Source organism: Loxodonta africana, chromosome 1, assembly GCF_030014295.1.
Source record: "Loxodonta africana isolate mLoxAfr1 chromosome 1, mLoxAfr1.hap2, whole genome shotgun sequence".
Lineage (NCBI taxonomy): Eukaryota > Metazoa > Chordata > Mammalia > Proboscidea > Elephantidae > Loxodonta > Loxodonta africana.
The window spans coordinates 86,891,534-86,897,503 of NC_087342.1; positions in this window are offsets into that span (position 1 = coordinate 86,891,534).

A 5,970-nucleotide genomic window follows, 5' to 3' on the forward strand; every position below is an offset into this window, starting at 1 on the left:
GTGAGAGAAAGGCTTGCTGTGTCTACCTCAACCTGATCCCAGTCCCTAGAAATTTCATGATTAAACACACACACACACACACACACCCATTGTGGACCCATAGCAACCCTATAGGACAGAGAAGAACTACCCCATAGGGTGTCCAAGGAGTGGTTGGTGGATTTGAACTGCCAACATTTTGGTTAACAGCCATAGCTCTTAACCACTTCACCACCAGGGCTCTATGATTACTTTCCATTAAATCCATGTTCTTTGCGTGTTTATAACTAGTGGTTTATAGGTGATGTCAATACCATTCTATTTACACAAGCCATTAAGAAATGTTACTCATTAGAATGTCCTATGGCCAAAGGATTTGGGATATACTGGGAGAAATCTAATGCAAGCAGGAATAGCCTTTACTGTACTTTGTAAATCCCTAAGAAGAGAAACCAAAGAAACTTTTTGAAAGTTTGAGAAATACTGACTAAAGAAAGTATGTTACTACCAAGTCTTTTGTTGTAGTCTTCCTGAAACAGAATCTATATGTGAAAACATATCCTACTGACTTATTGGATTTGTGACAAATGCCACATAGTTTCATTTTGTGAGTTCTCGATAATTATGCCCTGATTATATAGAGATTATTTAAATGAGGTGGTGATGGTGGTAATGTTGTGATAATCATGATTGTAGGACTGTACCTAGCAGAGGGTGAGCAAGTTTCCAAGATTTTATTATAACATATGATTTAAGGTGCTGAAAGCCTTCTAGGTTGCAGAGCTAAGTGTTCAGAAGTAGCTCTTTCCATAAAAGTTCCCCAGGAAACTTTTACTCTTAGTTACTCTTGTGTTTGGTATTAATTTCCCTATTGGGAATATAGGGCTCCCAAGGTCCCATTTTGGGTCTAACACAATTTCCTACTATAGTTACAAACTTCAGTGTTTTCTGGCTCCAGAAATAAGCACTTCCACCCCAAACTTGGCCTTGGATTCAGAGATTCATGTTCAGAACCTCATGGTTCTGGAAACCTTGTTCATAAGAACCACCTTTTTGTCTTAGGAAACTAATTAGAAGAGTGAAGGCACAAAATTTTCAGAGGTGAGGAAATAACAAGGGCCATATCATTTCTCTTGCCCATCTGCTTATGCTACAAATAATTTATATAGAGAAAACATAATAATTGCTTTCTTCACCTGCTCATGTTAACCTTTCTGACCCGCTCCAACTAATAATTCACCTAGCTTTCATACCGACCTTCTATGAAGTGTTTTTATTTTGGAATAACATATAAACTCAACTCTTAACTATTTTCAGAACTGAAATGTTATAAGAAAGATTACATTTGTTTAGCTACCTTAATTTCAATGTACATTCATTAAGCAGAAATTTAGGGGGGAAATACTAGAAGAGTAGTTTCCTTACATTTCTGGGACTTTTCTTCACATACTTATCTCTCTTAATTTTTTTCCAATTATTTAGTTTAATAAAAGTCTGAAAATATGAATTCTTTCTAATATATTCTTAACTTGATATATATATACATGTTACAGAGGCAGGTTTTTATGTTTGTATTTGTGGTATATGTATGTATATGTTCTTGTTCCTTTTACCGTCTGGATCATACTTTTTTCCTCCAGATTTATAGAGAATTAGAGAAACTTCATACTTATTCAAATATACAAAGTTTAAAAACTGGGATGCAGTAAATTGTGATGTTCATGTGTTCTATTTTCTTAAGGACAAGTGAACTAGGAGCCCTAGTGGCACAGTGGTTAAGTGTTCGGCTACTAACCAAAAGGTCAATTGTTCTAACTGACCAGCTGCTCTGCAGGAGAAAGATGCAGCAATCTGCTTCTGTAAAGATGACAGCCTCGAAAACCCTATGGAGCAGTTCTACTCTATCCTATAGGGTAGCCATAAGTCAGAATCTACTTGATGGCAATGGATTCCTAGTCTTTCAGGTTAAGGACATGTGAATTAATACAACAGGGTTGAGTTCAATAAATGTGAATATGATAACTATATCAGAAGAAAAGCTTGGAGATCATCTATCTGTCTATCTGTCTATCTAGTATTTACCTTCAGAAAACTCCCTAACATTTCTAAGAAGCATATTTTATAGCAGTACATTTTAAAGAATTTGTCTCATATGATTGCTGGGGGCATTAAAACTTCTTGACTAAATTGGGGGGAGGGGAGGGAGTAATGTGCCTCATCTGAAATAGTAATAAGATATTTATTTTGTAATGAGCATTATTATATGTATAAGAGTTTGGCTGCTAACCAAAAGGTCAGCAGTTCGAATCCACCAGCTGCTCCTTGTAAACCCTATGGGGCAATTCTACTCTGTCCTATAGGGTCACTATGAGTCAGAATCGACTCAATGACAATGGGTTTTTGTTTCATTATATACATGTTGTGTTGATTTATCTATAATATATGTTGTAAACACATAATTTTGGCTAGCCAAAAGTTGAGAAAATCTGTTTACTAGAAAGAATAAAGGTGTTGGTTTATACAAGAACTTTTTATTTGGTTCCTTCTATGTTCCAAACATAGGCCTGCATGCTGAGGATAACAAGAAAGACATTTAGCAGAAATGCCTTTGTCCATTAAGAGTTTACTTTCCATTTGAGGTTGCATGACTAGCTCAGTCACATGAAAACTGAGACATTATTGCAAAGTAGTTTAGGATTACAGAAGAGTTTTGTAGAGAGTGGATATGAGTTCTTCTTGGAAGATGTAGGTCCAGAGATAAATAGTAACAGCTCAGTAGAATTTGTTCTACAGGTCCCTGGGGAGTGCATTGGTTTGCTCTGGACTACTGGCAGTTAAAATCCACCCAGTGGTGCCATGAAATAAAGGCCTGGCAATCTGTTTCTGTAAGAATTATTGCTGTTGTGTGCCATTAAGTCAATTTTGGTCACAAAGTGACCCAATGTGAAGGAGTAGAACTGCCCCACAGGGTTATCCTAGGGTTTAATCTTTATAGGAGCAGAGAACCAGGGCTTTTCTCCTGTGGAGCAGCTGGTGGATTCAAACCACTGACTTTTGGGTAACACTTGAGTGCTTAATTAACCATTGCTCTATTCTTCTCTGTAAAAATTGTAGCCAAGAAAACCCTATGGAGCTGTTCTACTCTGTAATACATGGATTCGTCATGAGTCAGAGTTAGCTCAATGGATTTTTTTTTTTTAGAATTTGTCAAGGGTAAAGGAAATAGAATAGTTATAGCAAAGAGGAGACACAGGATTGGCAAAGGATTTGAATCAGAAATCAGAACTTTTTGTGACCGGAGTAGTAATGGGATTTATTTGGCTAGAACTTATTATAAATGGGAGATAATTCTGAAAACCAAAAGGAGAATGAAAATTGTGCAGAGCTTTGATTTCAATGGTGAGTTTTGTGAATTTCATATATTCAGAAATGAAAACCGTATCTTAATGAACTTCCTTTTTTTTTTTTTTTGGTGGTATGATTTCATCCATCATATATAGGAAGGGAATGAGCAATACAACTGAAAGGTAAGAGACCACCTGAAGTTTTTTGTCATCTCACACATCTAGGATGATATAAATTAAAGTCTTTTTAAGAAAAATTAAATAACATAAGGATAGATTGTTATTATCACATTTGAATTTAATTTGCATAGTTGTGAGATAACAGATATAAGTGATAGAGAACTGTAAAGCAAAGAATTTTTTTGTCAGGGAAAATAATGATAGTCTCCAATTATGACATCATGTATATAGCCAAGTGGATGACTAGGGAGCAAGGGTATGATAGTCAAATAGCAGGGCTGAATCACTTTTAACATTTCTTATTTATTCAATTAAAAAAGTTTATTGTGCTTTAAGTGAAAGATTACAGATCAAGTTAGACTCTAACGCAAAAATTTATAAACACCTTGCTATATACTCCTAATTGCTCTCCCCCTAATGAGAGAGCACACTCCTTCCCTCCACTCTCTCTTTTTGTGTCCATTCGGTCAGCTTCTTACCCTCTCTACCCTCTCATCTCTGCTTAAGACAGGAGATGCCAACATAGTCTCATTTATCAACTTGATCCAAGAAGCTCATTCTTTACCAGTATCATTGCCTATCTTATAGTCCAGTCCAATACCTGTCTGAAGAGTTAGCTTTAGGAATGGTTCCACTCTTGGACTAATACAAGGTCTGGAGACCATGACCTCCGGGGTCCTTCTAGTCTCAGTCAGGCCATTAAGTCTGGTCTTTTTATGAGAATTTGGGGTCTGGATCCCACCGCTCTCCTGCTCTCTCAGGGGTTCTTTGTAGTGTTTCCTATCAGGGCAGTCATCGGTTGTAGCGGGCACCATCTAGTTCTTCTGGTCTCAGGCTGATATAGCCTCTGTTTTATGTGGCCCTTTCTGTCTCTTTGGCTCACCATTACCTTGTGTCTTTGGTGTTCTTCATTCTCCTTTGATCCAGGTGGGTTGAGACCCATTGTTGAATCTTAGATGGCCACTTGCTAGCGTTTAAGACCCCAGACGCCACTCTTCAAAGTGGGATGCAGAATGTTTTCTTAATAGATTTTATATGCCAATTGACTTAGATGTCCCCTGAAACCATGGTCGCCAAACCCCTGCCCCTGCTATGCTGGCCTTCGAAGTGTTCATTTTATTCAGGAACCTTCTTTGCTTTTGGTTTAGTCCAGTTGTGCTGACCTCTCCTGTATTGTGTGTTGTCTTTCCTTTCACCTAAAATAGTTCTTATCTACTATCTAATTAGTAAAGACCCTTTTCCTTCCTCCCTCCCCCCTCTCATAACCATCAAAGTATATTCTCTGTTTAAACTATTTCTCAAGTTCTTATAATAGTGGTCTTATACAGTATTTGTCCTTTTGCAGCTGACTGATTTCACTCAGCATAAAATGCCTTCTAGATTCCTCCATGTTATGAAATGTTTCAAGGATTCATCATTGTTCTTTATTGAAGCACAATGTTCCATTGTGTGAATATACCATAATTTATTTACCCATTCATCCATTGATGGACACTTTGGCTGCTTTCAGCTTTTTGCTTTTGTAAACAGTGCTGCAATGAACATGGGTGTGCATGTATCTGTCCGTGTAAAGGCTCTTATTTCTCTAGGATATATTCCAAGGAGTGGGATTGCTAGATCCTAAGGTATTTCTATTTCTAGATTTTTAAGGACATGCTAAATCAATTTCCAAAGAGGTTGTACCATTTTACATTCCCACCAGCAGTGTATGTGTTCCAATCTCTCCACAGCTTCTCCAACATTTATTATTTTGTTTTCTTTGGATTAATGCCAGCCTTGTAAGAGTGAGATGAAACCTCATTGTAGTTTTGATTTGCATTTCTCTAATGGCTAATGATCGTGAGAATTTCCTCATGTATTTGTTAGCCACCTGAATGTCTTCTTTAGTGAAGTGTCTGTTCATATCCTTTGCCCATTTTTCAATTGGGTTATTTGTCTTTTTGTAGTTGAGTTTTTGCAGTATCATGTAGATTTTAGAGATCAGGTGCTGACTGGAAATGTCATAGTTAAAAACTTTTTTCCAGTCTGTAGGTAATCTTTTTACTCTTTTGGTGAAGTCTTTGGTTGAGCATAGGCGTTTGATTTTTAGAAGCTCCCAGTTATCTGATTTCTCTTCTGCGTTGTTAGTAATGTTTTGTATACTGTTTATGCCATGTATGAGGGCTCCCAGTGTTGTCCCTATTTTTTTTCCATGATCTTTATTGTTTTAGATTTTATATTTAGGTCTTTGATCCATTTTGAGTTAGTTTTTGTGTGTGGTGTGAGGTATGGGTCTTGTTTCATTTTTTTTGCAGATGGATATCCAGTTATGCCAGCACCGCTTGTTAAAGAGACTGTCTTTTCCCCATTTAACTGACTTTGAGCCTTTGTCAAATATCTACTGCTCATACGTGGATGGATTTATGTCTGGATTTTCAATTCTGTTCCTTTAGCCTATGTATCTGTTGTTGTACCAGTACCAAGCTGT